Genomic DNA, 10280 nt, shown 5'->3' with positions numbered 1-10280 from the left:
GAGGTTATGCCAGGAAAGGTGGCCCATGAGAGGACTGGAGACTGCACATTCAATGAGTTTGGATATAAATGCTAAGCTTGAAACAGGCCTGTAGTTTATTTGATCCTCCTAATCAAGGTTTGATTTCGCCAGATGTGGCCTAGCTAGTGCTGACTTGAGTACACTTGTGACATAACCAGATTAAGTATACTACCCATCAAAAGTTTAGACTCACTTAAAGCACTCACTGTATGTTATGTATATGTATGTGGTTACATCGAAGATGAATTTCTCCACCAACTTGGGGGAACCAACTGAAAACCTTATGCAGATGAATTGCACAAGGATGATGCTTCAAATTGCGAAAGGCATGAGCAAATGTCGTGCATGTGAACAGATTCGTTTTGGTGTAAAGTTTTGTTAAGAATTCGCCAATTTTCACAGATTTTAATCATTTACTGAACTCATGACAATAATCTTTTCAATGTTACGAATATGTTTTACAATACACCAGTTCATAACTAAACAGTACCTTTAAACAGTAAGGAATATTTTGCAAAAAGCTAGTTTAGAACAGTGGACAAGTAAGTGGCTACATTTACACTAGTGAGTCTAAACTTTTGATGGGTAGTATAGAAGAGTTGTTGGTTTTTTTTACATATTTTTGTTCATTTCAGTGGAGCATACAGGATGGCATAAGGACACTTGATGAAATAGTAGACAATCATTTCAGTGAAGCATGCAGGATGATATTTGAGTATCATTTGGTGATATAGTAAGACAAGCATTTCAGTGAAGCATACATGGTGGCATTTGTGTATTATTTGGTGTAATAGTAAAACAAGCATGACATATGCATCAAATACTAAGAGGGTATAGTCTCGAGCCAACACATATTACACTGATTTTCATGAAGAATCATTATACAAAAAATAGTATAATGAAATATCCGTATGACCTAGTATACATTTTGGTCCGGCCAGAACAATACTGTATATAGCACATGATACACTTATATAGATAAGTATTGTAATTTGAGAATATTATTTCAGTTCTTTCTGTGATAAATATGGTGCAGTGAAATAACTGTGTTAGCATAGCACACAGTATAGCTAAATATAATATAATAGGAGTAGAGCACTTTTATAGTAGTTATTAGCACTTTTATAGTAGGTATTGCATCATATATTTATATAAGAAGGATGCTACAGTTTCAATTCCTTGGGCCATTTTCTCTGGAACTTTGTCATGTTGTTATTTTTTCTGGCTATATATCTTTCAATTGATAGAATTGTTTTTAGTGAATTTAGAAATGTGTCCAAAGTTGGTTTTCTATTATTTATACTGGCTAAATATATGAATCTTTTTCCAGCAAGAATGATATTATCAATAAAAAGGTAGCGAGTGTTAATCCCCAGTAATATAGTAAATTGGGACGTAACCAGATTAAGTAGAAGAGTTAATAATCATTACTAATGTTGGTAAATGTCAGTGAAACTATCAATATGAGTAAGAGGCGTGCCATCAAACATTTTGGGAGGAATATCAGCTTCATCCACAGCCGCAGAAGACGACATCTTGTCACGAATGTTCTTGGATCTTTTTGTAGAAATAATCCGAAAATGTCTGTGCTATTACTTCATTGTCATCAGATGTCGGAAGTGTCGATTCAAAGTGTTTACTCAAGATACTGAACAAATGTTTGAACAGCAACTTTGGACTTGACTCGTTGGCTTCAATCTTAGAATTGAGATGTTGATTTGTCTGATGACCGTTGTTGAGTGATTTTTGGCTGAAATATACATTTGGCGATGAATCTCCAGGAAAGATTGCTTTCCTCTTGTGTGAAGTCCCAAGCAGATGTTTTAGTGACTGGTATGGCTCTGTCCTTCACTTGTGCATGTTTGTCTATATAGCAGCTCAGATAGAACTCTATTGTATAGCAGAACGAGACTCTCAGCAGCAGATGGTGGCTCAAGTATAAGGTCTGAATTTAGCAAATTGTCTTTAAAAGTATCCATATCCGGGAAGCGCATGTTCCTACAGCGAGTAATCTTCACATTTGGACTGGGTATTGAGAGGTCCAAGCTCACAAAGATATGGAAATGATCAGACAGCTGTAGATCCTATACAGGTCCACAACTGACACACACGTCTGAAGCACGGGTAACTATCCAGTCCAGAGTGTGTCCACCTCTGTGGCTTGCCTCAGACACAAGTTGTACACAGTTGTGGACTTCAAGGAGATTAATTATTCGTTTAGTGTCATGGTTATCCTTGTTGTCAAAAAGGAAATTGAAGTCGCCTGCAATGATAATAGCTACTTCGTTAATCTGTGCCGAGACGGTGCCGAGCAGTAATTGCTGCCAATGGTGGCCATACAAAGAACTGACTTTGACGCCATCTTGTGGACTCAAGCAAACAGAAACACAACAGTAAAGGCTTTATCTATAGACGTTTGAATTTTCACCTTTTTACCATTGGGATTACATGAAATAATAGCTCTTAACTAATGCAAGAAATTCTTCTAAAAAATGGCTTGCGCGTTTCTTTTTTTAAGGAGTATATTTCAGGGTCGCAGTTTCATGTAAAGACCTCTTCTATAGTTGATAAACAGGGTAAAAAGTATATTCCTTTTTCATATTGTACTAGTTCTGTACAAAATATATGCCTTGTGAAGAAATGGGGGTTTTATTCATCATAACTTTTAGAGCTAAAACTGACTCTTTAATGTAAATTTAAGACTAAAATCAAACTAAAAAGATCTGGCGACTTACAGCATATGAGAAATATATTCCGTAACCAAAATGCATGGTATTTGATATTAAAACCATTGTTTTGTTCCGAGTTTTTGCAACTTTTTCAGTTCCCGGTTAAATTTTGGCGGCCATCTTGGATTTTGAGCTAAAAATAGCTTTCGCATCAATATTCAGATTGGAACCAAACATTTTTTTAAACTACTTTAACATATAAACACAAAAGAATATATGATTTGCTTTCATCAAAAAACTTCCACAGAATCCCATAAGCTCCTTGACTATAGCGTACATCCAGTCAGTTCCAGGACTGTACGGAGCTGACTAAGGGAGCACAACTTCCGGTCCAGACAGCTTGTGGTCCAGACAGCTTGTACATGGCGCAATTTTGCTCCAACGTTACCGACAGGCATGTCTTGCCTGATGCAGACAGCATCTACGATACAGTAGACACATTTGAGGTCATGTTTTGTTCACTAACAACTTGAGATTTCATCTGGACAGCTCAATTGCAGGTAAACCTTCCAGTCTCTGTGGCTCCTGTTCTCGATCCACTAGCTTTAGAGTTGGATGCCTTGGCAATAGCATGGGGAAAGTCTTAGCGCTTTAGCCTTTTCCCCATCCAGTTTCTCCTTCCATGAGTTTTAACACACCATCATCCGAACTCTGAGGCTACAACTGACGCACCTAATTAGTCAGCAAAGCTATGGTTTTCAATATTATTAAACATCATCAGTCAGCCTGCAGTGCAACCTCTGGATTTGGCAAACCTGCTAACCCAGTCAACAGACAGTCGACCAACTTCACACTTAGCTTGGTTTGTCAACAACCAGAGATTTCTAATGGTCAAGGGATATTCCAAGCATGCAGCTCAAACAGTTTTGCACACTCAGGACTTCTACCACGTCACTCAAGGATGACAAGTGGAAATCCTTCCACGCCTCTCAAAGCTACCTCTCCGCAGATAACTGATTTCATCGTTCATCTGCAGGTTCACCCTGTGCTACTTCTGTTGCAGCTATCAGCTCAGTGTTGTCCATGAGTAATGACATGACCCCTTTCTCACATTCGTGGGTACAAGTTAGAGGAACAGAAGAAGGAAAAGGGATCTGAACATTGTTCTTGAGCATCTATGACAGTGTCCTTTTGAGAATCTCACCATCAAAACAAGTTTCAAACTTGTAGCCTTGATTCTGGTGGACCAGGTCTGCAAATAGGGTGGTTTGTGTGTGATTGGGATTACATTTGCCTTCATTGAAGCAGACAATTTCCTCCTCTTAGAAATAGACAGCAGCACAGATGAATAGGAACTTCTACTCTGACTAGAAAGAGCCTGGCAATGTTTCATTCAGGTTACAGCTCCCTGTTGTAGATATCGTCAGTGGCTCTTCATTCCAGTCTTCAAGTCTACCAAGGAAGAGGTGTCTTGGAACAGCATTTCATCTTGGCTGAAGGAGGCTATTATGACTACATACCAGTATAAATGACTTGCACCACCTTCTTCGAACTACCCACACAAGATTAGAGATGTCGCCTCTTCAGTGGCACTTCACAGCATCATCTCTGTCAGAGCCATATGGATGGTTGTTTCTGGACCTTTTCCAGCCCTCACCTCGTTCTCTCGCAGGAATGTGGTAGTCCAGGATATGGTTGGCCTCAACTCCTTTGAACCACTGATGGTAGCATAACAGCACTTCACCTCCCACTGTTAGTGTCCAGATTGTGCAGAACAGTATGCTCAAGTGATAGCATAGTCTTGGAATTGTAAGTAAGACGCCCATACTTTGTTACCCATTCATTTTGTTGATTTTCTTTTTACAAGTGACATAGTTACTTTTGACTGTCTCAGGTATGGAAAATTTCTTTTCATATTTAGGATTACACTTTTTCCAGAATGTACAGATTGTGATATCCTTTAAGGCTGATACCCATCTGAGATTCAAAATCAAACTCAGATTCAGACACCAGCACACAGTCAGTGGTCTAATCCACTCAACCGCTGTAGCATCCACAAAAATGGAAGTCTGACAACTGATAGCCTTGATCACCTACCTTATTTTCCTCTCTGAGAAGTGTAAACTAGGGGTGAAACGGTATGCTCATACCATGGTACGGTACGTATTTGCGGTACAAGGCCTTGGGTTCGGTATATGAGATATGATCATAATGCAAAAATTTGACAATAAGAGCCAAACCTTACATTGTTTAATAACATGGAAATAATCATAATATTTGCTATTTTGAATGGACAAAACTGTCATTTCATGACTAGATAGAACTAAAGTATCACTGGAACCTAGGAGCTCACAGCTGTGTAGCAACATAGCAAGTAGCCAAGTATGATTAAAAGTCATTAACATCACATCAACATTTACTGCAGTCAAATCACCACTATGTCCCAGAAATGTTCATGTTTTAAAAACATGATACACAAATCAGATCTTGTCGAATGTGACTGTTGATAACATATCACGGTTAATAAATCAAACAAATTAACACAACAATCGTAAGACTGTTACAGTCTGTGTGACAGATCATTGACAATGATTTAGAACAATGGCAATCTCTCTTTTCATTTGGTTAAACATTTAGAGACTTTCCACAGTCCTTGGGAAGTACTGATACACAATCTTGGCACATTCCAGAATTTTATTATATTAAGTTTTCAGATTCATTCAAACTATCTTTCAAAGTTCACTCAGAAATGTAATTCTCCTATTTGAAACAAATATGTTTTGGTTGCTTTCTCTTTTTATTGTTCATTGTTCTGATATAGCTTGTAATAGATGAGCTCAGATCTTTGTGTAGTGGTAGCAACAACAAACAAACATAAGCCTTAGAACTTTGATGGGAAAGCCTCGAGATCCATACCCATAATTGCAGTCATCCATCGCCGTAACACGGGTCTCTGGGTCCGTGGATCACCCCCCGCATTATGAGACACCTGCGTTATACATAACACAGAATAAAGGCCAAGTAAAACCGTATTTTCCATGGACATCGCATAGCTGCTATTTCGTGTATTGTGCCCAGTCAAAACTATATCGTATCATTGGAGGTGAAGAAACAAACTTTGCAAATGAAATTAGATATGTGTATAGGAAACCTGCAATCAAACATCACAACACATGATAATTCAGTTTCCCTTCCCTTTATGCTACCTGTTATTTAACGAAGCCGGAAATAGCAATCACCTGTGTACAAATGTTTTGCTCCAATCTACCGGTGATTCAGTTAAAAACGAACTGAAAATCTAACATCAAAGAATATATGCCATTGCCAGGATAATTTATATCTCAAGCAGTTATTTTAACAGAGATAATATATATTGCTATCGTATTAGCATTATGCATGTTTTTTACTAACATATTTAAAAAAATAATTAACATAGGCTAAGCACTTACGTGGCTCGATACATTTTACGTATGAGACAGTTTTACAAGTCAGCGTAACGTCCTACGGAGCATTCCACTTCGATTGGAAAAACAAAATGTTGGCAATTCATTTTGAAACATGTTATTTACGCTGGTCTATAGGGGTCCATGGATGATGAGGCGGTTGTCAGTTCGTGATTGCTGAGAATAATGTGAAATTGGTGCTATCGCGGTAGTCGTGAAAAGCGGACCCTCATGAACATGGTAAGCGGAAGTGGTACGTGTACAGAATGAAGTGATGCCATTTAACACATTTACTCCGGTGTTACTGTCAACAGTTTTTTTGTGAATGAAAATGGGATTAAATTTATTCAAATAAAATGAGATCTAGGAAGATAAATTAATTATGAGTTTTTACATCATATGTTTTTGGATGGCATGTTAACTCTCGCTATATAACGCGGTGTGTTGCATCACAGCAAACATGGTAAGTATGATAGTATGTCTTTATGATGAAGTTGTCTTTTATAAGTTATGATGTTCCACTGTCCCTCTGATTTGAAATAACTGAAAAAGAACTGATCTGGTATCTGCATTTGCTGTCTTGCTGACTTTGTAAGTAGACGACTTTAGGCGATCTCGAACTTACTTCCAGGAAGATAGTGGCCGTCCAGCAAAGAAATGCATAGATTTTGATGAAATGATTCAATGTCTATACTTTTTAGAAAAGGTGTAAAAAGAATAATAAAATGACAATGTGAAAACCGAAGTGCTGAGCCTATGACTCTGAAAAGCTCTGAATACTCAATGCCTTTTTGAGAGTCAGATGTAACTTTGGTATGTTTGGGATTATATACTGAAAGGCAATGAAAACATAATCATCATTTTCTATCTTGTAATAGTCCCATATGAAAAAAACAAAGTTATTAGTTAATGAAAAACATACCTTGGCATGATAATGGGCTAATGCCATTGTGTGTAAAGACAGGTAGGGTCTGTGCACAACGTCATGAGCGAAACACCAGAACACATCTTTAAGTGGCAGTCTGCCATGCATGTCCACGACATGCATTTTGATTCTGCATGAAAACAGTCCATTATTGTCCCCTATAAAAACAGTGTGATTTGACATTGGCATGAACCGTGCCATGGTTAACACAAGATCAGAGATATTAAGCCATTGGAATGCTGCGAGCTCGCACTTCCCAGACCGACGTAGCACAACATTTGTGCATCCATCAACTGTTAGGTGGTTCCTGGGCAATGTGGGTTGGAGGAATGTTTCTTTTTTTCTGATGAGTCGCGTTTTGGAGCACCTTTAGGATTCAGCACCACAACTTCTCGTGAGGACAATCTCTGCCATGGGTCACGTGTCACTGAGACAAGCAACCAGTTTGTGAGAATCTGTCGGATGCGAACCCGCAACCTTTGGATTGCTAGCTCGACAGCAAACTGACTGAGCTACATCCACACTGTTGCACAATGTTCAAATTTAATGTCTGGCGTAGGACGTCAATTTCACGGTGCATGCATGAATGACGTGCTTTTATAAAGTCAAGTGATTTTGTAACAAAAGTGATGTAGGGAACACAGTAAGCAGGCCTACCAAAGAAAACTTTCCCACTGCAGAAAAACGCAGAAAAGACCACATTAATCGTGGAAATAGCAACGTAAACACATTACCTCGCTACTGAAACAGTAATAAACGTTAACGAAAAACTATGTAACTGCAACATTTTTATATCAGTGAACTTTGACCTCTACTGCGCATGCAAATTACGATCCGGGCTTCTTTCCAAATTCTGAGAAACCGTGAATCGCCTCACGTAGAAAAAGTATTAAATATGTCGAAATAATTGCTGTCAATCATTTCATATGAATGGAAAGTAAACTAAACAAGTGTGCACACAAGTATCACGATGATAAATGCCAAATAACACAACAGAAATACTTAAAACGGAATGTAACTTTTGTCCAAGCTGAAAATGTCAACATGCGGTCGAGACTTTCTCTTCCATGTGCGAGTGCGCATGCGCAAAATCGAAGTTGCGGGCTCCTCGTTTTATGATGCAGTGTTAGCGATTTAAAGTTGCCGTTTTTACTTTTCAGTAGCTAGGTAATGTGTTGATGTTGCTATTTCCACGATTAATGTGGGCTTTTCTACGTTTTTCTGCACAGTGGGAAAGTTTTCTTTGGTAGGCCTGGTAAGAATAATGAGGATCGCACTAAGGAACGAGGGAGACATGAGCATGTCTAGTGATGGCACGAGGGTGAGTTAGCCTTCGAATCATTACTGAACAAATGTTGTGTGTGAACGAGGCTTGAGTGCAAGTTCCAGGCCAATTTCCATCAGCTCAAAATTTCTACATTAAACCATTTCATCGTGTACTTTCGACGATTTTGGTCTCACGTTTTTGTGTGAAAAAAAGTATTAAAATGCAAAAGGGAAAACAACAAATGGTACTCATGCATTGCACCAGACATGTAGTTACTATATTGGATTAGGTCCCAAACCCTAACCCTATCCCCTAAATCCCTAATCCCTTGAAATAATCCTAACAGGGATCGAAATGTATTTTTTTCCAAGGGTGCCTTAGGGCACCCAATGTAAAATTCAGGTGTGCCCTAACACATTGAAGTGTGCCAAGGATCATGATGACACTGTAATAAAGATTTATCAATATAAACAATACAGAAAATGACTTTGATGTTCTTTTTAATTAAACACACTGTCACATAAAGCTTTTGTACTCTACAGGGATTGTTAATTTTGCATCAAGAAAGCTTTAGTTACTCACTGACTTGACTCTTCAACATCACTACTAGAGCTATTACTTAAGCTGACAGTTCTAGCCTAGGGCCATAAGCAGGGGTCCATCTCCTTGGACCTTTAGCCCCCTTCATCCATCTTGCTATAGCCCCTCTGGGGTTGTAGTCTGCAAATGGGGTCTGGCACTGGGAAACCTTTCATGAGTTGAGAGAGGGTGGAGGGCTTCAACCTGGATCTCCAGTCTGTTTTTACTCTGCTCATCATGGAGAACCCTCTCTCACACTCAGCAGAGGACACAGCTAGAACAAGAGATATCTGTACAAGGGACAGTATGTTACTGTACCTCTTGTACACTTTGTCTCATCTCATAACTTTAGACCAAAAATCTATGTAGGGTATGTCTGGAGTTCTCTTGAAGAGATCTGAGGCCTCCATGAGAACATCTGGCATTTCAGTGAGGCATGACTTCTTGGATATATCATTTTTCATGAGGTATTCCGTGAAGTGGTTTGTGATTTGTTTTACTTCTTCCTTCCCAAACGAAGCAAACCCATCCTTATTCTGTGGCCAACTTACAGGAGTGAAGATGTGGAAGGCCTCCATCACACCACTATTGCCTTCAAACTCTGCAATCCTACCATACAAGGATTCAGCTGTGTTTTTGGTTAGTGTTTTGAACTCTGTCTTGACTTTTTTTATGACAGTAGCTTCAGTGGAACAGCCCCTCTTTTTCTTTTCAAGTTGTACAGTCTTGTATTTACCATCAACTATCTCCTCATTGAGAAAATCTACAGCCATCTTATCCACATCAGTTTCTGTCATCTTGGCACAGGCAGCATGCATCCTGACTGGGATGAGATCAATGGAGGTGTCATTGTCCTGGAAAACATCTGATAACATGGCACACGCAGCAAAGTAAAACAGCATCATGTGCATGAATAGGACAAACTCTAGTGACTTCAAACGATCCAATATGTGCCTTGCTTTGGCTCCGGAGTCACCTCTGTTGGTCAAGCTCACTTGAGTACAGTGTGTGTAGATAGCTATATAGTCAGTGTTCAGTGCCATTAGGGCTCTGTGTCTATGCCCTGCCCATCTTGTCCTATATATGTTCACTGGCCTAACCACCTTAATGCTAAGGGCTTCTCCTGTTTCCTGTAGTCCAGTCCAGTTTAGTGGAGAATAATGGTAGAACTTATAGACGTCCTCCATGAGCTTGTCAAGAGAACTCAACAAGGATAGATCTTTCCCAGCTTTCTTCATGGCCAGTTCCAATCTGTGTGCGATACATGGAATGGGTATCACATGTGGGACATCATTTCTTAATTTTGCTGCCACCCTCCTTTTCTGCCCATCATTACTGGTGCTCCGTCTGGACGTAAAAGAGACAACTTTGTCTTT

The sequence above is a fragment of the Haliotis rubra genome, unplaced genomic scaffold, assembly GCF_003918875.1.
Source record: "Haliotis rubra isolate DU_JTF1 unplaced genomic scaffold, ASM391887v1 Scf30, whole genome shotgun sequence".
Classification (NCBI taxonomy): Eukaryota; Metazoa; Mollusca; class Gastropoda; order Lepetellida; family Haliotidae; genus Haliotis; species Haliotis rubra.
This window is presented reverse-complemented; position numbering follows the sequence as displayed.